General features: G+C 42.4%; 1 long non-coding RNA gene across 1 annotated transcript; it reads right to left on the bottom strand.

Annotated features, from left to right (window-relative positions):
* Window positions 1–451: 451 nt before the first annotated feature.
* LOC128136444 (uncharacterized) lies at window positions 452–16,919 on the bottom strand. The gene is made up of 4 exons (XR_008233366.1): window positions 16,505–16,919; window positions 6,508–6,649; window positions 3,287–3,439; window positions 452–686 (listed from the first exon to the last, which is right to left on the bottom strand). It is a non-coding gene; the product is annotated as an uncharacterized LOC128136444 (long non-coding RNA).
* Window positions 16,920–23,794: the final 6,875 nt, after the last annotated feature.

Genomic DNA, 23,794 nt, shown 5'->3' with positions numbered 1-23,794 from the left:
CCAGCCGTGGCCTCGCACAAAACGCAGAGGTGCCGGGCCGGGGGGCTCCTTACCTCCGACAGCCGTGGGCTGACACGGACCGGCCAGTGCCGGGTCAGTGACGAGTAACACGGCCTGCCTGGTGTGAGGGAGGAGATGACAACGGCCCATAGCATGCACGGGGAGAAAAGCCAGGAGAGCAGCACGGTTCTAGGTTGGCTGCGGTAATGAGAAGGAGCAAGACCACAATTGTACTGTGGAGGTTATTCTGAATGGGTGCCTTCAGATCACCTCCCACGTGAACTCATATGCATTACATGCACAGGAACACATGAAAAACTGTTTTACAATGTTTTCTAGAGTTTATAGTTTAACATAGTCTGAATTTATATTGAACCTGCCAACTGTAAAGTTACGGGGCTTAGTTGTATTCGTATGCTGTTTGGGATTCAGAGTCTGCGTGGTCCGCTGGCATTAACAGCATAATTAATAGCATTTCTTTGCTGAAGAATTTCATCATTTCAATGTTTCAAGTTTTTGGAGTTTCCTGGTCCAGCTATAAGTGCAATACTTTTAATTCGAAAGATGGAGGACTTCTTTGTAATAAATTACATTTCCCATCCATACAAGGCTGCAAGAGAACATGCTTCCAAAAGTCTGTCAGGTCTGGTAGATGTTGAGAAGAAAAATCATCTGCTGAAATGGATCTGTGAAAAAAAGCAATGTTATTGGTAGATGAGAAATTAGTGCAACATGTCTATACAATTTTACTATGACTGTATAGTTCACCACATGAACGTTATCCCTGTGCCTATTGTTAGAGAATTGTTAACGCTGTGTCTTTGCAAGACCATCCATGGGAAGAGGGGAATAATTAGTAATGCGTAGGTTCTGTACCAATGAGTAAAAGCACATCACCACTTACAGTAGGGTATGGTAATAATGTATTATATTAAGGTGCTGTTTTTACAAGTGGCTTCAAATATTGGTGACAACCTGTACAAACATTTATAATATTACTGTCATAACACCCTACTAACACCACGTGTTGGCACCCTTTAGCATTTTAATGCTTCACAGGCAAGAGGAAAATATTGCAGAGTAATATTTATAATGATAAATTCAGTAACAATCTCAGATGGTTTACCTATTAATCCATTCATTCCCAAACAACAACTTAAAAAGAAATGCAACCTACATCAACTATAGCATCATATTACATGACATCACTTGCTTTCTCAATCAAGAATAGCATTATCATTGTCAAGTGTCATTTTAAAGTCAAAAGCATTTCACTTTGTCCCATCATCTGATCAGCTTAAGGAGAACTTAGGACGTCTGGTGTTAATGGTTAGACTGCTCATTTGAAGAGGGTATTGAACACAAAACCCTGCTCTTTTTAATTCACTTTGTGTGTAGCGTTCCTGTGCAGCCTCAGAAATGAGCAACCAAACAGCAAAGGCAGCAGAACAGCTTTGATGTAGGTAATTGATCTTTCAGAATGCCAGCTGGAACAGAGTCCTCTGCACCTGCAGCAGCCTCTGATTTACAAACACATTTTGTCTCCCGTCCTAAACAAACAGGGATAAAAAAAACCCCATCCTTTGGCTTTGTGCCATCTCTTGTGGATCGCTTCTTACATGCTTTGGCCACCTAGGTCTGGAAGCTGAGCAAGATGACTGACAGCACTTTAAATTCACTGTTAGTTACCAGTCAACACTGAGTTCCAGTGTGATGTTTTGGCACAAAAGCCTGAGGCAGTATTAAGCAGGAGTGATATTACCTTTTCTTGCAGTACGGCAAGACAGTTATTCAAATTCTGTTAGTTTATAATTCATCTGACTAGTCACAGGAGTACTAATGGAAGTATTTCAATGACAAAGCAATGTTTCTTGTCGCACCATGCTTCATAACACCAGGCAACGCTTTGATTTACTACTGACATCAGAGGAAAAGACCCATCCGGATGATTCAATCTACTTCCTATCTCTAAGATGTAGATATCAGTGGACTTCCTCTGACCAAAGACTTGCCAAGTCTAATGCTAGTAAGTGCAGGAAGTTTGAGAAGTTTGTATCTTCAAAGGGGCATAGTTGTGGACTCTGAAATTCTTACTTCCCACCAAGTAGAGAGCTCTCATCCCAATTCCTCAGTTCAATCATTTCTTAGATCCAGCACCTCTGTCTTTGTGTCAGCTCCTGGTTTTTGATCTATGAATTCTTTGACATTTTCCAGGGAAAAAAATGCAAATCTGAGTGACTCAAGATGAGAAATGGCTAAGCAGCACATTGAAGACTGTAGTTCCATGAGTTATCGCATTTCTAATCTCACCACGTGACACATTTAGTGAGATAAAGAGTTGTGGTCTAAGAAAAGTTCAACATCTGTGTCCCTAAGTCTAGTTATTTCCTAGACATTTCATTTTAGTTGAAATTCATAGGATAGCAGTATTTTTCCATGGGGAAGCTATGGAGCTTTCTGACATACAACAAGATTTATAGAGTCAGAGGTATTATCTACCTCAGAATATTTTCCAACCTAAATATCATACTAGCTTGTAATGCTATTTGTGTTCATTTGATGGTTTTGCAACCATGAAAACACTTTGTTTTCTGCTTAGCAAATGAGTGACCACTGATGAGGGGGCATTTTTTAGGTTTAAAAGGAGTTCTGAGATAAGAATTTCATAGGACCAGACTCAAGTGGTGATACAAGTTGTATTGGCCTTGGTGGAATTACAAGCTGTCCCCCAGCTGTGAACACGACTTCAGCTTCCCACAAGAATAACACAAATATTTTCAGTTAATTCACAAGTGCAAGTACTGACTAATTACTGTTATGGCTGACACTGGTTAGTGGCTTTCTGGTGAGTATTGAGCTGCTTTTTTTAGTATGAAACTTAAGTCTCAATCCTGGATAGTAATATCCTCTTGCAAGACCAACCCAACATCATTGTAATCTGATAACAACAACATTGTTGTTAGGATGATTCACAAAGCATTAAGCATGTCTATACATCTACAGAGTTAGAGGCCAGAATCTGAAGCTAAGGCGTATAAAATAATAACTGATAACCAATTGCATTATGTCTGATTTTACTTTCTCAAGATAATGTGTATCTGAGCCTTAATTTTCTTTCTGCAAATGCTGTACTTTCGGTGTAAGGATCCATTATTTCATGTGTTCTTAAAGTAAGGATAACTGTATAAAGAAACTGCAAGTTGTATTCATGCGACTTCCCACCAGCATTTGGCAAGTTTTGGAACAAAGATGATGAGAGCTACTAACCGGGATGCAAATTACTTACAGAGAACTACCAAGTATCAGCAATAATGGTCACAAAGTCTACTCAGCCAAGTTCTACTGCTTGCAGTCTGCAAGCCGGTTTGTTCAAGATGAGCCCAGACAAGTCTTGCAGCAGTCTAAGCAGATAGACATGAAGACACAGCCTCAGAAGTCCCTTTGGAGCAAACATATGCAAAATGAGATATGCAGACCGCTAGTGCCCGAATCCCTACTTTGAAACTGTAGGGAAGAATAATGCACCCTGCTATTTCTTTCCTGTGAGAGAAGGAAGAGGTATTTTTTGTGCCAAGCACCTCGAGCCAGGAGCTGTTACCTCTGCTGCTTGGGAGAGGAAGGGGTGGGAGTGGTGGCATGCTTCCTCCCTCATGCTGTGTGGTCAAAGGCAGAGGAGCAGCTGGGGCTGCAGCTGCACCATGGTGGTGCTTGGGGCAAACATTCAGAAACGCAGTTCTGTTTCTGTAGTGGAGTGCTTCAGCAAGCCTCTGTTCTGGAGATTTTTACAGAGCTCTTTCGTAGTAATTCCCCTGACAAGTCTATACAATGGTGAAGCAGGAATAGTATGACATACCTGGTCCATAGCTCACTGTCACACAGTGACTGCAGGTGTGGTTCCAAACGCTCTTACATCCAAACTGGCTCCAAAATGCATTAACTATAAGGTACTTCTTACAACCATTTTATACACAGGACAGTGATGGGGCTTAATAAGATAAAACATATGCATTATTCTACAAAAGAGACACAGATTTGCAGTCCTGAATTAGGGGTGGCCACAATCAGAATATGGGCAGTTGCCTCCCCTTTCATTACTGGTGCTACACGACCATGGTCGTTAATATGGATATAAACTCAGACTCCAGTGCCAGCTTTATCCTTCTAACTTTGTATTGCTAAAGGCACTGGACAAACTCTGCAACTTTGGAAACTGTTCCCTTCCCAAACAAACACATACTATTGCTTGTGTATACTTGAAGGTTCTGTCTGGTATAATTCTTGACAATGCTCTGTCCAAAAGGGCAACTGATGTTTATCCTATGATGAAGCATCATATGATTTTCTTAAGTTAAGGTCCATTAGGTTTTTCAAGGCCCTCTGAGTTCCTCTCAGCCATTCTTCATCAAATAACACTGGACACCCTCACTTCACAGCTCAGAGGTTTAACATATGGTGTTTGCTCTGTAAGAGCACTCAGGAGAGTGAGGATTTCCTCTGAGTGTGCTTTTAATGGTGATAAGATTTTCTGCAAATTCACCATTTTAAGTAATCTTTGAACATGTTTCCCTTCAAGGGTCTCCTTTACTCAGCCCTAAGCCACCTGAGCTTCCCCCATCCCTCCTCCTGGGCAGATTTTTGTTTTTCCTGGGGTCCTGGATCAGAGTTGTCCACACAAACAATCCCTCAGGAATCACTCTGGCATCTCCTTCCAGGCAGATCTGTAAACCTGTCAGAAAGTCAGGGACTGGAAGCAGGAGGTAGGATGAGAGAGCACAAGACTGCAAATCTGGTTGTTACAGGCTTTAAATGCAAGTTGCAGTCAGAGTGGTGGGAGGAGAGGCTAGCAGACCGATTCATGTCAGAGCCCAGCTTTTAGAAAAGCTTTCAGCCATGGCCTGGCCAAGAGTTGAGCTAAAAGGTGTTGGAGTAGATGTTTGGCCAGCCTGGTTGGGAGTTCAGCCCCCAGACCTCTGTGCAGGCAAGGCCTTAAATCGTCTTGCTGAGAACAGAGTGGGAAAAGCTAACTGTGCAACAAGCTCTCATTTTAAATATAAGCAACGCTTTTTCCATTGTTTTTTGATGCAAACGGCTGTAGAGATGCTGTGACCTGAAGGGACTCTATGTCATTGCCTTCACACCAGAGAGTTGATCCAAAACCCTCTGGGGAGGGCGATGAGGTGCTCAAGGGAGCCAGCACCTGCTGGAGGAGGCCCCAGATCTGCAGTGCAGTCCAGCTGCAGGGAGCCACCTCCTAACCTCTGGTAGGAACATGCTTGCTCATCTGAGCTATGGCAATAGCAGTGGCAAAAGGGCTGCCATCTCTGCTGTGACATCGGTGTCTCCTGTCTGTCAGACTACATGACAGAGCATATTCAGGGCCTCTAACAGTTTATTAGGACTGTACAAGAGTTCTGCAAGTGAGCTGATAAGCCCAAAGGAAGGTGGTTGATATGTTTAACCTGATTTCCTCACTATTTTGTGTCTGGCTCTTCATACGTATCTTCTCTGTTCACATCTGACAGCAGTTACCACATAGCAGGATCAAAGATAGCAGAGTTTCCTTTACCTTTGGTATTGACACTTTTGATTTCTCAGATGTTACGCAAAGACAGCTGCCACAACAAACATAGCACTTTTAATAGCACCAGTGAACAGGTATTTTACAGTAATATTCTGTATTGTTTATATCGGTGGACCTGCTTAGGAACAAGGTACATAAAACACATTTTTTAAACATTCCCCAAAGGCATAAAAAAGCAGTACTAGAGTCATTACAACACCATGCTGTGTTGTTAGGGCTTTTTACTTCCCACGGTGTCATGGGAAGAATACACGATGCCTGTGGTAATGCTACATCTTTGGCAGATAGTCCTCTGTGCTCAGCAATAGCATGCCATTTGTGACAGGATCAAGTAGCAGAAGATAAGACTCAAGCTAGCCACACGATTCCTCTACTTACTTGGGAACTCCAGTATTTTGAAGAGTTCAAAGAGCAAGTAAACTGGGTCCAGACTTTGTTTCTGGTCTACTTCCAAGTGCAAGCTTACACTTCATAAATAACCTGCATATATTACCCTTCAGGCACCTTTAAAAGGATGGCACTTCAGAAAAAGACACAATTTACTTGTTTGCAAGTACAGTAAGTGGAAATTTCCAAGCCTTTCTTACTCTCTCCTGTTATATTAACAAAACCAGAAACCTTCCTGCAGATGAGAACAGAGTAGCCACCAATATTCTTGTTGGGTTGAGCAATTACTATTGAAGTCTGTTTTTTCGGAGGCTTGTCATCTGCTGTATGCTTCACTACCCATGTTTCTCTGTGAGTTTGGATGGGTGGAGTTCATTTCAATTTCCTGCTCTCCTTCTACCACACTAATTATACCAGCTTTTTTTGCTGTCATAGTGCTTTAAGAAAATTGAACTGTGAGTGACTGGTACCTGAGACAATATTTGGAACAGAAAAGAAATCCCAGCCCAGACCTATTTCTAGATTCATCTCCATCTTACCATTTCATGTACCACCATCTTTAGGCACATCTTCAGCATATCTTCAGCCTCTCACAAAGCTGTTAAAAGTGCCCTGAGATTTCCAGGTTTGATATTTTAGATTATACCCCTTGGAGGCAGGGACTATGTCTCCTCCTTGTTCCTGCAAGTGGCAAGCACAAAACGCTTGTGTTGCGACAGCAAAACAACTAAAGTAATTTTAATTAAAAAATGTACCTCTCTATTGTTTTGAATTCAAGGATACAAATATATTTATAAACAATGTGACCCAGTAAATAGAAATAATGGATCTGAAAATGTGAAAAAGAGGCTGATAAGGGAAAAAAAAAGTGCTATCTTCAAGAAACAGATGCATACTTTGTCTATTCCTCTTGTCTGCTTTCAGGCAGGAGAAATCTGCTTTTTGAAGTAGGCCTCCTTGCTCTCTATAATGTATCAGTCTGCAGTCATCAGGAAAGTTGACGTTTTTCACCTAGAAGTATTAACCTTTTTGAAGAGACTGACCGTGAGCAAAATATTTTTTCTTAAAGGAAAGCTAATTTTGCTCAGGACAGACATTTCTGCCCCAAATCACAGTGACATAAATATCCATATCTACAAGTTTTACAAATTTTACGCCACCAAATTCACCAGACCAAAATATGTGGCTGCTATGTCATGACTTCTCAGGACTTTATTATGCTATATCCCAGTCTGAGTGATGAATTCTTAAATGTGTCACACTTATGCATACACCTGTGAAAAAAAAGACTCGGTGAAAGTTGTATTACATGTGTAATGGAATGGAAAAAAGAACAGGAGTGGGGACCTTTCTCGTCTTGCAAAACATCTATCATTTTCTTAGATATTAGCAGAGCTCTTTCAGTATGTTTGAAAAGTTTGAACTATTCATCATAAAGGTAAATTGGATAAAAGCATCAGCTGTTTAAAAATGTTAAGCTATAAAGGGGGTGGGCAGAGAGCTTACAACGATTCCATTGTTCTGCTCTAAGCAGTGTCACTCTGAACCGGGAACAAAACCGAGACGGCTGGACAAAAAGGAGGTCCAGCCATCTAGTGGCAAATTATGCTGATGTGCAGCTGCTGATGTCTGCCTTCCATGGGGATGTTCACAGGGCCTCCATGTGCTCGGCAGAGGGAGAAAGGGACATTTCCCAAATTTTGATAGGTGCAGGACTCGGCAGCAGTGAGACATCTAGGGAGCAAGCTAAAGTGTGTAGGACCCTGCAGCCTAATTGGGAGAAAGGTTGGCAGGAGAAGTAACCATATCGAACACAAGGTCAGCTTTTGCTAGATTGACAAGAGCCTGCAGTCAGTGTTCTGCACTATAGAAGGACACCTCTCTACAGTTGCCTGCTTACAGTGCTTATTCAGTCTTTTTTTCACAATATATCTGTGTCCTTGTGAGCTTGCACTTGCCACCCTGCCTGCACCTGTACAGCAGTACTCAGGGAAAATTTGGGGCAGCTTTCCGTAGTTCCATAGCAGAGAACAGCATGTCTGGAGGATACACGCAACAGAATGGCGCAATGGACTCAGGTTCCACTTCACACAAGGAAAAGAGAGGTGTGAGCCAGATTGTCACAACTGAAACAAGAATGATGCAATCAAACAGCTATACAAAGCAAGCCATATGCTTAGTCCAAGCTAGGATAAAACACTTATCTACCAAACTTATTGAGAGTGAACTGTTTTATATTTTCTATATGATCACAAACTAATAGAAAAAGCTTAATCCTGGCAAGGCCTGAAGAGACATCAAAATAGTAAACCATGAAATGCTTCAAGGAAAGAATAAAAAACATACAATGTGTATGCCTGAATACCTCTTGGTATTCAGTCCAGTGTGCCAGAGCTCCCATTCCAAAAGTGATCTCAGTGCTTAGAAGCCCATGTCTCCTTGAAAGCAGTCAGATGCAAGTCCTGTGGGGTCTAGGATGCAATTTGCTTAGGCACAGAAAAGAGGTATCCAGTGGGATAGCCTAAGCAGTCTGGACATTAAATGATCATTAGTTTCAATGTGAATTGAACCTCAGTAAAAACATAAAGCCAATTATCTGTTTACCCAACTATAGATGTGAATGCTTTATTTACAACGACCAAGATTAAAGATACTGCCTCTCTTACACAGTGACAAGCAATTGATTTCCATTTGTGTTTGTTAACCTATGGAGTAAGTGTGATATTAAATTCCCTGTTGCTCCATTTTACTCCAAGCTATTTTGACTCCTACTGAACTCTTTTGAAATATCAAATTTTGTCCAAAGCACATCCCGTTCTTGGCTTAGATATACATGAAACTGCACTGCAGGTTGTACTCAGCTACCAAACACTAGCCAAAGTACAGTCATAGTTATATCAGGCATAGCCAGCTAAATATGGAATAATTCTGCGAAACTCCAAATAGTTACTTTGTGCTGTGAGAATTTTTGTATGTGAAAACAAGGTTTCATTCCAAGTAGTTACTGCAGCATGAACTGATTTTAGCAGACACATTTGTTCTTTATCAGAAAACACAGTACTGGAGGGAGTACAGACAATAATGCTTCCCTTGAGGTAGAAGATATCCAAAGTCAGCTCAGTCAGTGTTACTTGCTGACAGCCACTAGTGTAGAAGAGAAATACAGCTGTTTCCTACTAGAGAGATATCAGCTACTATATCTCAAACTCTCACTTCTATTTGCGTAATGTTTCTATTACCTACAGTGGATCGCTAAAAAAGCAGTGGGGACATACCTGGTTGCTACTTTGAAGTGGTATTTGCCATTGATTCTCCTACCAAAAACTGGAAAGTTGATAGGGATGCAAATTCATCATGAATGTTTTGTCAGAGTTCTGTTCTAAGGAGTGTTTGGCCATGGAGAGTTTGAATCTCCCAATGAGTGAGTATGCTGATTTTTCATCTGGTCTTTACCAATCATGCTCTCTCACCTGGCTAACAGGAGGAATCAACTGCCCAGTGTCTGCAATGCTGTTTTCCCCAGTGGGATGGCTGCCTCATGCCATCTGGCTTTGCCCCTCATTTCACTGATGGAACACACCAGATATTTACGTTAAATCCTATACCACAACACTCTCAGAGCTGTCTGAAACGACAGATATTAGAACGAAAAGGAGCAGAAAAGCTGTGCTTTTTACTTCTCTGTTTTACCCACTGGGAAGCTGAAGCAACGGGTAAGCTGTAATGGACTTTCTTACAGCACCTCAGTAAATCAGTGGCCAGGTTTGCTGCTTGTTCCTGTACTCAGCAGTCAGTAAGAGAGTAGAGCAGAATACTAGACATGAGCATCCTGCTTCAAAATCTCTCAGTCTGCTTTTCCTTTTTCCCAGGTGAACAGGGCCTCATCTTTGGGATGGAGTAGCATCCAAATCTGCATTCCTCTGCCATACGTTTTGGATATTCGTTGTAACAGGGTTATTTTTTAAAGACTTGAAACTGGAATTTAAAAGCTGCTGACTTAAGAAAAAGGAGTCAGGAAGGAGTGCAACAGAGAAGGGATCAACGTTCTTGGGCAGAAAATATGGAAACAGCACCTCCTTCAATTTGTAAAACACCCACTGGGGTCAGGGTGGGGTGGTTTGGCAACGAGTACAAATGTACACAATCCTGTAGCCATTTGGGGCTGTCTACACTCAGAGTACCACTGCTGTCTTACTTTCTACTACTCTGCAGGTTGCCTGCTGAGCTCTGCAAACACACTCCTCTCCTGTGGTTATTTTTGAAGCAGCTCCTTAAAACAGATGTCCTCATATGTGTCTCTTCCCTGCTACATAAATAACAGTTTGCCTCATGCTCCTGCCATGCTTTTGAACTAAATAAAAAAAAAAAAGGAGGGGGAAAGAAGAGTATCCCTTCCCACTGGTGATTTCTGTTGTAGCTTTCATGGCACTGTCGCTCTGGGGCATGCATTGCCTTCATGCCCACCTTAGGGTAGGCTACAAACATTTTTTCTTTCTGGCCTTCCTTGCCCTTCCCAGGACTCTTCCCTCTTTAGTCCCTTTCCAACTCTCTCCCACTTCTCCTTATCTGACTTCTGGAAGAACTGCAAACACCACAAGTCTCATAGAAACTTCCTCTTGAGTAATACTACCAAGGAAGGATCCACATGTACCAGTTACAATTTGTCCTCCTTGCCTAGTCTTCATCCAGCTAACAATACCATTGCTTGCCACCCAGGCATGCCTGTTTTGGGCATCCTAGACTCTTCCCTTTAGAATGAATCATTCTTCTTAAATACTTTGTTTTTCACTTCTCTTGGCGATACAAACTTCAGTATATTCCTAAAGAAGAAAATACAATGTGTGCAGAATGGGCTAGTTTGAGATGCATGGATGCCAACATGTTCCTGTGAACCTGATAGAATCAAACCAGTAACACCCACAAAATCCAGCTGATCATGTCACTGGAAAGAGCTGAATCAAACTACCATGCTCCCTCTTGGTCTCTCTTTAGAAACCAAGCCTGGCACAGCGTTGCCAGCTCTCAGAGGATCCACTCTGCTCTCCCACAAAGCAGCAAGTCCCAACTTGGACTTCTGGCTTCCAAAGAACATGCAGACTGCAGCCTTAGCTCTATGATTATGTAACTTTTAAACATTTATTTTTAGGTGTTGAATCTAGGGGAATCAGCCAAGCAATCAATCAGTCTGTCCATTCCAATGATTAAAGTATGTGCTGAGTTGTAGAAAAACATATGAAGTAAAATATCCCTGATAGAATATTTGGCCTGAATTTCATTATCTGGTACCTTTTATGCACACAGGGACTGATTCTGATAGCCTTGCTTGCAGAGTAGCCAGGAAGTATTGTTATGGGTTTAAAGAGAACTGATCAATAAGGTACTTTTCATGAGCGGAGGAAGCAAGCACAAGCCAGCAGGGGTAGAGGAATTACATAGGCTTACAAACATTGATCCCACACATGAAATCCCAGCTCCAAGCAAATCAACAGAAGTTTTGTGATTTTGGCTGGGGGTGGAGAGGTTTTACCACACAGCTTATTGGGTAATGTTCCTACCAAAGTGCAAAACAAAACCAATCTGCAGAGACAAGGGCTTAGAACAACAGAAGAGTATTTTCCTCTGTAGCCAAGGCCCTGTGTACAATCACCAGTGACACCACTGGAAGCTAAAACAAGAGAGTATAGTCTATAAAATGCAACATCTCAGAGACAGTGCTGGTGGTGTAATAGCATTCCTGAATGGCTGTTGTAGCACTGTTGTCAACAAGGCCTCTGGAATGCCAAACAAGGTTTCAACAATTGCTAATGCCACTCAGTTATATTTGCTTCTTTCTAGGTGACTGAAAAATTAGCAGACTGTTCAGTTCTACTCCTCCTTTTTGCCTGATGTCTCCAACAACAATGTCCTGCAATCTTGGCTGTCTGCAGAAGCTTTGTTACTGGTGGCATGGCGATTCTAAACAGACCATAATGTAGGGACAGGGTTTAAATTGGAATCATAAGGTTCAGAACTTCTTTTGTTTGTATCTTTTTTTGTTAACCATGTAGTCTCTTTCTCTTGACAGCTGTGCTCCCCCTAATGCTAGGAAAGGAAAATAGCCTGCTACTATTCAGTGCTGTCTAAAAGGAGATTCAAAGATGCTTCACACACAAACAGGCCTTCCACACCCTGTGGAGGTTTTTAGCCTTACATTACATCTCCCAGCATGACTTGGCCAACAGAAGAAACCGAGAATGCGAGTGTTGCCCGCTGGGCACAGCTCTGTGCTACACTGTAAGCTATTACACCGTCGCTGTTTTAACGTGGAAAACGGATCTCAGTTGTTCAGGAGGAGGTCACTGGCCCAACTGCTCCATAGTGGGGAAAGGGAAAACTTTAGCTACCGTTCTGCCAAACGAAAAAAAAAAAAAAAAAAAGGAAAAAGGAAAAAGGAAAAAAAAAAAAAAGAAACCAAATCCAAACCCAGTGTGACATGAGCCTGGAGATACACACTAAAGTTACACTACAGGGTTCCAGATAGTAGGTGTGTTAAACACCCACACCCAGACAACAAAATAAAACAATGTAATTAGAGGAGACAAAGTAAGATCAAACATCCTCAGCCCCACAGAGCAGCTGTGTGGGGGCACACACAGGCTCCATCCTCCTTTTGCTGGCATACAGAGCCCATGGGCAGTGATACAAACATGGTTACACAGAGCTAAAAGGATGCACTGACAAAGGGTCAAGTCCTGTAACAAGAACATGTTTCCTTTTCATGGGCCTGTGGGGTAAGGGTGAGCTCATAGCGCAAGCCTTCAGAAGGACCAAGAAACACTCAGTCTAGCTACGGTACAGCATCCTCTGTCAGAAACATTGAAGCTCTTAGCATGTTAGCAGGGGAGTGAAGGAACAAAGGCAGCAAAGGCCTCTCCGTGTCCTTACCCACTGCAATGGGCAGGGGCTTCAAATCTCCAACATACCTGTTTCAATTACTACTCAAAATAAATAGCTCACTGTCAGCGCAGTATAGGAAAGAGGAGAGCACCAACAGGACATTCTCTTCAGGGGAATAGGTCGAGGACAGCAGACAGTAGCACAGGACACCTGCTGTTGCTGGTCCTCCACCAGCTCTAGGACATCCTTTCCCATCTCCACCAGGATGACACCTCTCCCTCCCTCCCTCCCTCCCTCCCACCACAGCCCAGACTTCACCTCTCCCATACAGCCATCCTGGCAGCCAGGAGGAGGGTGGACCCCATGCCTCTGGCAATGGAAAGAGCTTGCTGCAGGTCATGTCTCTCTTCACCCTGCCACAAAAGCCTGAGCCACCTCCTCCAGACACTTTGAGCCCTACTGCCACCAGCTGAGAGAAAAAAAACCTAGTGCTGTTTTAGTTAATTTTAAACCAGTAAAAGCTGATTATTGCTTAGCAAGCCTAATCCATGCCTGCTCTCTAAATTCAAAGGGAAAAGTATGTGTTTTCCTTTAGATAGCAAAAGTAGACTAGGACAAGAACCTCTTCGGGAATTATGAATCAGAGGACTTAATGAGAGCTGTCCAGTTTGATGCTTTTTCTTTCAAACTACCATTGCAGCCAGGAGTTGAAACTCTGCTGTACTAAAGCTCTCAGCACAGTGTGGTTAGCTGTGTGCTATCAACACTCCCATCCTCCAGGCTCACTCTCACATTGAAAAAAAAAAAATATTCCTGCATGTCAGAAGCAGTAAATTTCAAAAGCAGCAGCAGCCAATAAAAAAAATCATGGAAACTTAGGTGCCCATGACAGCTGGAACAAAGGTTTAGCAATACACGTCATGCTGACTGCATCAAACCATGGGCAACAGATGTACTTTGACACCAAATCCTCTTTCTTCACATTTAGGTGTATTAACTATTTGAGTAAGGGCTTCTCCCACATACCTATGTTCTATCCCCCTTAATGCATGGCATTCTGCCACCCAGAGAGCAAAATAGGTTCACCACCTTCTTTGGGTCACAGAACTCCAGTCATGCTTGAAGCTAAGCCGTTTCCCAGCTGCTGCCACTTGAGTCTCCCATCACATGAAGCTGATTTAAAGGCAGCAGACATCAAAGTCATGCCAAGAAAAACTGATCCATTTTTCCTCCAAAAATTACTCAGGGAAGGGCAGGGGCAGGCAATAACAGTCCACAGATGTTCTACAAGAATTTGGTGTGAGGAGCAGGGCTGTACTGAAGTGAAAGCAATGCAAGGAGGGTGCTAGGTTGCCCACATCCCCTAGAGACAGGGGAAGGTGTAAGCTTCATCTGCAACCATTACCTGTCTTGGCTTTCTAGCAATAAAGCCAGAAAGAAAAAAGCAATACCTGCACTCTGATTCCCCTTCTCTCTTTCTGCAGATGGCTAATACTCAAATTTTCAGGCTGCTTTTATGCCTTCCCATGCTTCATCACAGCAAATATTTGCAGGACACGCAGTGCTTCTCTGTTTGACCCATTTTGAGCTGTCTCCTCCTGAGACCCAGATCCTCCCTTCAGCCTCTTCTGCTTTGTAGTCTTTGCTTTTCTATTTGCGTGGTTTGCTGGGAGGATGAAGGTGTTGCTCTCCTTACCTCCCTGCAGTGGTGAAACCTGACAGGTTTCACCTAAAGCCATAGGTTCTCTATTGCTGTCATTGTAATGAGAAAACGGATCTCTGCTCTTCTCAGGGTTTTCCTTATAGATGCATGCCATATAAACTTGGCCTAGCTGTACAAGGTTGAATGACAGTCTTAAAATACTTGAGTCCCTTCAAATTTGATCCACAATACAATTTTTGAAGAGCATGGGTACTAGCAAAATGGCACCAGCACGATCTTATAGGTCTATATAATCCCTAAATGAAAAAGCTTATATTAGTCCTGCAAGGCTTAAAAATCAGTTTCTGATACAGGTGGAACAGAGTTAATGGAACCAGCAGCTCCATGGACCCAGCTGCACTCAGACCAGGTGCCTTGTACTAGGGACAGACACCTTTTCTTGTACAGGCAAGATCTATAGGAGTATCCCTTTGATAAGCATCACCCAGATAAGCATCACCCAGACTGGTCTGGAAGGAGCTTAGTATCATTCAGTTTGTTGCAAAGAGCCATGGAGAGTTTCTTGCAGGCTTGCAAACCAAAGCAGTGATTCTTATGAGAATGAAATAATGAGCATCTGGGGCTTGATGATACACAGTGACAGCAGAAAAACTGCAGATGGGTGAAATCATCAGTAACAAGATGTTGCAAATGTTCATAAGTTTGTAAGTGCTTTTCTTTAAGGATAGTCATATGCCAGACCAGTGCTAGTCTGCCACTAAGAGCCTTTCTCCCCTACAGACATCAGCATCTTCTAATCATCCTCAGTGCAGTTGATTTATCATTATCAGCAGGGCCCACAAAATTGTTTGCAGAGGAGCAGGCTGGTCAGGTTATCTGGCAGCCTTAAAGGCTGTCTCTTTCTGACAAGTACCACATGTTCTGCTCTAGCAAGGGACTAACCCTTGCTTGGAACAGTAAAACAAGCCTAGTGGTAAATAAAGCTGAAGTCAGATCCAATGAATATATCCAAAAAGAAGACTGGTAGTGTCAGGCAACCAGGTGAGTTTGAAACCTGGACTTCCACAAAATACTGACAGCAGCTGCAGATCAGATCCGTCATCTGCTGTACAGCTCCAGACTGGCAGGAGCCACGTGCATTGTAAAAGCAGGCCTTGTCTTTGGTTGTAAAAAAAGATGCGATCTTAGTTGATATCATCTCAGGCAAGATAACTAAAGCAAGGTAGGTGAGAGCGCAATCCAGCTGTACTTTTAACATGAGTTAACAGGATGAAACAAGTGACACCACGCAGTGCTTAGTCCCATGTGACTCATACCAAAAGTGCAAACAGCTCTATCCTTGATAGGATATGAACTATCACACACTAATAACATCTTTTTTTCCCTAACTAAATTGTGTCCATAAAGTCAGTGAACAGGAAGCACGTCCTTCCTCCCTTGGGTAAACCCACATAAAGACATGGAACATCCGTCGCTATGTAACTTTTTTGTGGAGCCATTTCCTATGGCAGATGTACATTTGCAGAAGGCCATCCTGTGACAGATACCACAAATGATTGGTTGGAGGAGAAAACACTTTTGTCTTGTGGTTTCATGTCCCTTTTCCATTGGCTTTCCATGAGCATGACTGAGTTTTAACCTGACTGGTTACAAGAAGAAAATAAGCTCATCCATTCACAGTACACTCACATTTTAGTAGTATATTATATGTGTTCCCAGAGTCCCTTAGCAGCAATGGCAGCCTCCAGTGCAAGAATGCCTAATCACATTTAGGGAAAATTACAGAGCAACAACAAGCCATGCACTCTGGGCGCAATCCCTGAAGACAATGAAAATTTGCTTACACCCTCAGTGATATCTGACAGCAAAGGAACTGTTCAGATTGTTTTAATAGTATGTTATGCACAGAGTCAAAAAGCCAAAGGCCTACTTACAGTACCAGAAGCCTGAGGATCAGAAGCCAAATCCTTTCCCTTATTGTCAGCTCAGAGACTCACATAGCAGGTTCAGCAACAAGCACGACTGAGCACCAGCAGTGCCTGCAGGACTTCCTCGGTCTTCCCTCCTTGCTCAAAAAGATGCCATGTTCCACTCTGAACCTTCATTAAAGCTAACCAGGCTGAGCTGTCAGCATGACTCAGCAGCAGTCACATCCAGTTTTCACATTTAGCTTTTGAATCTTGTGCACAGAGTTTAACGCTACATTACAGGTCTCTCAAGAAACTTTATGTAAGATAAAGACACTAGATGCAGCCTATGCATTAGATCTAGGTCCACAAAACAAATACAGCTACTTCAGTTAAACCTGAGGACTGAAATAAAATGCAAACTTGGTGTATCTATAAATTTTACAATCTTCCCCCCCTACTTTTTTCAAAGGAAAGTAGATTATAGCTGGAATTTTCTGTTACTTGAGCTTGTCTTCTCTTCTATCACTTCTTGAAAGATTTGTGTCCCCCTTACCCCTAGAATGTAAAAAATGTATATTAAAGAAGCTATTATGTGGAATGGCTGGCATTTATTGTAATTTATTAATAAATGTTTTCTTAAGCTTACAAAGAGATGTATGAAAGGTAATTTTATGAAGGCAAGATGAGGGATATTAATTAAACTTCCCTTATTGGTAAAACTTGTGCACAAATAAAGCACAGTCAGTTTTGGAAGTATTTCTATCTTAATCTAAATTTGTCTAGGAAGGAGTTAAGTTTTTCAGGAGGCAACTCGATACATCGAAGTCTGACACAACATTTCTTTGGCAGAGAACAATTAACAGTTCTACCTAGGAGAGTTGTAGCAATTACACCAGGGTCAGGCTTTTACTCCTTTGCAGACACAGACTCTCAAACACAGAAACTCTATGCACCTGAAACTCAGGCTCCAGTAACAGATCAGATTCCCTAAAAAGTAAAATGAATACCTACGAGAAAGTGAGGGGTTTGTATATATTGGTTTTATCAGTAACAGTAGTTCCTTCCTTTTTGCAAGCTTCACCATGAATTAATTTATTCTAGAACAATCACAGAAAAAAAAAAAAAAAGACCCTTCCCATCAAGCAGATCCAATTTTTACTCTTGCGAATTCACACTTCTGCTACATTTCCAGGCCTGCTATTCTGTAATCCAGGTTAGATAAGATCTTAACTGGTGACATAAAGAGCAAGCAGAAAAGAAAAAAAATAATCAGGACATCCTTAAACATCTCTCTCACTTCAGCCATTCTTCATATAGCACAAAGTAGACAAAACAGGATCCAGCTGACAGCATGTATTCCTTTGAAGGTCAACTTTAAAAGAAAGAGCTACTGTAGCTACCTCAAAAGCCTGTGAAGCATTTTTTTTTTTTATGGAGGAGGGAGCCTGACCCCTGGAAGAAGGCAGCATGAAGACACACACATGTGCTCACCTGGAGAGCTGCCCCCATGGAAACACACCTCATGCTTCAAAGTGAACCTGCCCTGCACCCAGGGCTGTGCTGGTTGGGTTGGTGCAGTTCCCGGTCTGCAGAGCCCAGAGAGAGAGGGGAACATAAAGCTCCCTCAGCATGACAGAAAAAGATGAGTTTACATGATGAGTCATCTCTCTCCCAGTACCTCTTCTGTTTGACAACAGAGTTGAGCCAGCTAACACTGACTTTCCATGGCAAAATGCCTGACATGAAGAAATTAAGCTGGCTTTGTTTATGGCTGTTTCATTTGTTAGGTCACAAGGTTCCTGAAGTAATCAAGAACCCATGGGGCTGTTTGAAAATAGCTAACAACAGGCACAAGCACAGGAGAGAAGGTTCCTTTGCAAGTATATGCCATTTGAATTTGCTTATTTTTAACTGAAAGAGAACTTACAGCAGCAGCAAAGTGAAAAAGCACACAGTAACTATGGACAGCTCTGCCAAGTGAAATCTGGACTTCGTGATTCAACTATTACAAGGGTCAAAAAACAAGGCTTGCATTTGAAACAAACCTGGTCCTCTTTATGAGGTGAGGTGCATTTGGAGGGGGACAGCTGGTACTGTTTTGGAAAAGCACTGCTAATTATCAGAAAGAGTTGCTTCTTTTAATTCAAAATCAGATTTTCTGCTTCTATAATTCCATTCTTAAGGCACAGTCTGCTAAATTGCAAGTCTTGTTTACATACTGTAACTGTATGGTTTGCATTGCCCTAGGTGGAAGAAATTAAGTTGTTAACCAGATTTCCAGTACTCAGCAACCGAACAACCCAACAGAAGGGGAGATGCAAACTAAGCTGTGAAGAGGATTGGTAGAGAGCGTAGTTAAAAAAAGAAAACCTAAAGCAAAGATTAGTATTCTCCACCTTTTGTTAAGTGGTAGTTCTGACATGTCTGCCACCAGACTGAATTGGAAGAGGAAGCTCAGTCTGAGACAGGTTTGTTTGTGGGAAGCTACTACAGAGGATGATACAGATGGAACTGCCTTCTCTCAATGCTTTGCTTATGCTGGAAATTCAATTGCTGTGAGAACATCTAAGACCAATACTATAAATTCATTCAGAAAGGGACTCGCCAATTAATGGAGACAGGTCAATCAGTAGCTATTAAACACAATGGTCTAGGTGCAGGCTTTTTTGCCAGAAGTTGACAAGGTGTCCCAGACGAAAGATCACACTACAGATCTTACATTTCTTAAGTTGTTTTTTAATCATCTGTCATTAGCCACTGTTGGAAACAAGGTGCAAAGTTAGGTCAATATTTTAACCAAGTCAGTAGATGGGAGGACACCTTTGCTGTCAGTTCCAAGTTTAAAATAAGCAGGGTCAAGAATATAGTATGTGCCAAAGGCAGGCAAACAGCAGAGCTCCTGGCTCCCAAGTGAGCCAGAAAAGCAATTTTCTGCATGGAATGCTCCAAGTAATAAAGTATCTTTTTTTGTAGCTCTACTAGCAGTAACCAAACCCCTGTGTTCCGGGGATTTTTTCTTTTTTAAACTGTCTCCAAAGAATAAACAGGCCCTGGATTTCACTGAATGGAGAAAAATCAAAGCACATCTCCTTTTTAGTGACATTTTAGTCTATGGAACATGAGTTTAACGAGAAAAAATTCCCATCAGCCCAGTCCAGTGTTATAGTTACACATAGTTCATTTTTCCTACTTATACCACAACCCATAGTAATAGATAACAATTAACCATATGAAAAAAATACCATGTTTTTGTCCTCCTAAACTGAAGGGAGAGCAACAGTCACATCAAACTGAATACTGAAAACTGCTATCAACACTTCCAAAAACATCTACCATGGTTTAAGAGTTACCTTTCTAATCAGGACAGCTACAGAGAACTGCTGTAACTATTGCATTTCCCGCTTTGGACTGTGGCAAGACACAAGAACATTTTCTGTAATAGTAATTTTCCTCTTGCACATCTCACACCACTAGATAAAAGAAACAAGCTCTCAAAAGGGCTCAGTGCAAAAGCCACCTCATGCCACATCCCCCTGCAGCTGAAGTCTATTTATTTTTCCAAATGTGTTAAGTCTTCCTTCCTGGGGCAGATATGAACAGCTGTACAGAAAAACACAGTGAAGGTTTTGTATGATCCTAAACACATGACAGATAAACAATACCAACTGTTGGGAAAAGGCAAGGCACTCTTGGTTTCTACCTTGCTTTGCCTGTGGTTTTTAGCGGAGTTCCATTTGGGACACGCTGCCTACTGCTGCAGTGCAAAATGTCTACCTCCGCATGTGTTTACCACTTGAAGTTTTCTATGTTACTATTTTATTACTGTGTGAGCAGATGATAGCTGGAGGCCAGCACCTGGAAAATGTGCTCTTGCAAGCATTTGAATTAGCATCCAATCATTTCAGTCAGGAAGGAGGTGGGAACAGGCCCAGCTGTTAAGCCTTTCCAGAGCATATCTGGAAATGATACACACACCTGGTGAAGCTCTCAAACCTCCTTTGTGTGTGATCCACAGCCACATTCCCTCCGCAGCTCAGCTCTGCCCTGTGTGTGGAAGGGAGGATGCCCAAAAGCCAGGGATGGCAGTGGAGTCAGAGAGGGAGTTTGCAGCCCAGCTGGACTGGAGCTGTTCTAATCTGTGCCACTGGCATACCATCTCCCTGAGGGAGCACATCATCCTGCTAGATCTTCCTAATATCTGCCAGTTTTGTGCCACAGAGGAGTTCCTTTATCCAGGGCAAAATTCTTAATCCACACATTCCTATCCCTGCCCCTTTTTATAGCCTCTGCAGCAAAACCTAGACCACAATAGACTGTCCTCATGTTGCTTAATGACAAAGCACAAAAGAAACTTTGCTGAAAGGAAAAAACTCCAGTCGTCTAAGTTTAAGCTGTAGATGACTGTTTTCTGCATAGGTAACAATGTGGTAAGATCAGAACAGAGCAAATGAACTTGAAGCTACAGGGCTGATATCACTGGAAAACAAGAACTCCGTTGTCAGTGTTCACTGATAGTTGCAAAAAAAAAAAAAAATAGAAATCGTTATGTCTCACTAAACAACTGAAAAGGTTTAAGTAGCAGTTCATCTGAATTGTTTCCCTTTCTACAAGATCTCAAATTCAGTTGCAATTCCCCCTTTGTAAAATACCAAAGGGCATAGACAGAAGACAAGTAGGGAAGCCCATGGATTGCATTTTCTACCCCAACACTCCCCATACAGATACGAAGACCTGGATGGGCTTAGGCAGACTATCAGGAAGTCACAGAAACTTCTTTTTCACTGCCTTTCCTACATTCATGTCACCCAAAAGCCACCTGCTAACACCTGAGGAACACATTGGACTAATGCTGGGGCAAGCTCTGTCCAGAGACCAAAAGCTTTTTCTTTCCTGGCTGAGTACTGACATTTACGCAGGGACTTTGCTGCACAGAACTGCAAGCTTATTTCTCCATCCCCTATTTAGTCTTCTGCAGATAGAAGGCCTTTACAGTTAATTGTCTCAAGCCCAAGGGAGAGCTCAGATTACAACCTGGAAAATATGAACTGCCCCGTCCAACAAAACCATTTTGCAAACTCTGTCAGCTTTAGTAAGGGAGCAGCATGGGGCAAATCAGAAAAACCTGAAACATTGCATTAAGGTAAGCAACTGATAAAACTGTTACATGCACAACAGTCACCTCACAGAGCAGCTGCTGTATCAAAAGGATTTGATGCCAGTTGAGGATGAGTTGTAAAACTTGTCCAATCTCTATCATGTCTGATTCCAGGTTCAGCATCTGCCCAAGGCCCAGGGAAATACTTTGGCTCAGCTGCCTTTGATTTGTCTTCATCACCATCACAAATACTTGTTTCCTCACTGGAGTTAATGTTGGGATGATAGTTGCTTGCTGAATACTCTGGCACAAAAACTACTGTATGAGTCATGCATCCCCTAATGCCATTACAAGGCATGGAACAGCTCACGCATGCTATGCCTCTGAGCTGTTTTTAAACTTTGTCCAGTAAAGGACTTTTTATTGCTTACAGCCCAGCAGCTGTATTTTAACTAAGCAAAAGACTACCTGAAAAGAAAATGCACAGCAAAGGCAGCTGGGAAAAGCCCAGTGCTTGAGGCACTCTGGCTGGCATGAACATGCTAGACACACAGCTTCCCTTGTACAAGACAGCACTGTGCTGCTGCCCATCTCACACAAACAGCTCTTTTGCTACTTTAGCAAAATAGTGCCAATTGTAAAAGCACAGTTTATACCAGCCTCTGAAACATGCAGAGCAAGGTATGAAATGTTTCCTTGAAAGGTTAACGTTCTGAGGTATTTAGGCTCAGACCTATAGAAAGGAGGAATTACACTGTTTAAGACAAAACCTACAGATTTTAATAGTATTTTGGGTTGATCTCTTAGATTCAGCAGGAGCTGTTCCACTGCCCCAGCAGCTCAGTAACTGCTAAGTAATAGTTTCACTGTCCTGTGGCACGCTCCTGTGAGCCGCCTCCTCTATCGGCTGCTGGCCATCACCCCAAGATGATATTCACGGGCACAACTGAAAAAACTACCGTAACTATGTGCGTTCTCCATTTTAACATCATAGCTCAGTTTGGAAAAAAAACCCCAAAACCTAAGTGGATGCACCAGGCAGCTAGGAATCTCTTCTCTCTTCCTTTCCAAGCGAGCCAAGCCCAGCCTGCATGCAGGTGTGTTAACCAACATGCTGTTCAAGAACTGTTCAAACATCTTAGTGCTCTGGTGTTGCCAATACAATTATCATTGAGCACAGCTCTGCAACCCTGGGGAAATCCTTAGAAACCGTTATAAAACAGGCAAAAAATAAAGCCTCTCAGAACTGACACAACATGGGGAAGAAACCATGCTTTTTAAGCGAGAAGCATACTCAAGCATAGTTAAACGTCTGCTCAAACCTCTTCATGAACTCTAGGCCCACCACTGCAAGGCACAGCAGCCGGGAACAGGACAGCCAGCAAGTGATTTCATTGCAAACAGCTCACACTGCCCAAGCATTCTATCCCCTTCCTGCCACCTGCCAGTTCTGCTGCAAATTCCAGCAACTGCTTCCTTTGGGGGCAGGAGGGCAGACCTAGGCTATAGTTAAAACTTACCTATACTATAATAAAGGTATATAAAATAGAGCGTTTCAGAAAAGCCAAGTCTCTGTTGTTCAAACCTAGAAAAACTATAAAAGAGACAAGTAGGAGGACTGAGCTGCCTCAAGGTAATTTTACTAGAGGTGACCCTAAACTATGCACTTCAGCGCAATTAAGATGTAGCCTCAAGAGCATAAATGAGGAAAGGTTGTTGGGGTTGTGTTCAATTCAGAATTAATCATGTTCTGGCAGAACACCTAGGATTTCACATGAATACTCATCCTGGATTGTACCACAGTATTAAAAACCACGCAAGTGACAGGGCTTAGCACAATAACATCAGGTGCACCAGAACCAGGAACATGTTTTTACACTGCAATATGCATATAGCTGGAGGAGATTACTTCAGAGGGTAGAAGTGAAAACCTCATCTCTCAATCCTGGGGCTTACTGAAGATGACCGATAGCACCCATAGCAAAACACAACCAGCTTCCAGCTGCCAAGAGCTGTATCTTAGTCAGGGTATCCCCTCAGCAATGACCACCACTCCTGCTGCAGGAAGAGACCCACTGCACACACTGCTGCACAACTGCAGAGGCATGTCTCAACAGCACCGCCATCTACAAGGAAGCAACGGCAAAGGAAAAGCATCAAAACTGTTAGAAAAATCCAATTCTTCCTTCTTCATCATTTTCACATTTCACACAAATGTGGAAGAACCATCTGCTGCTTAAGAAGTCATCTATATCCAAACAGGATTTTTCTTCTGCAGTACA

The sequence above is a fragment of the Harpia harpyja genome, chromosome 2 (genome assembly GCF_026419915.1).
Source record: "Harpia harpyja isolate bHarHar1 chromosome 2, bHarHar1 primary haplotype, whole genome shotgun sequence".
Taxonomy (NCBI): domain Eukaryota; kingdom Metazoa; phylum Chordata; class Aves; order Accipitriformes; family Accipitridae; genus Harpia; species Harpia harpyja.
Note: the sequence above shows the minus strand (reverse complement) of the source record. Positions and strands in the feature narration are given on the sequence as shown.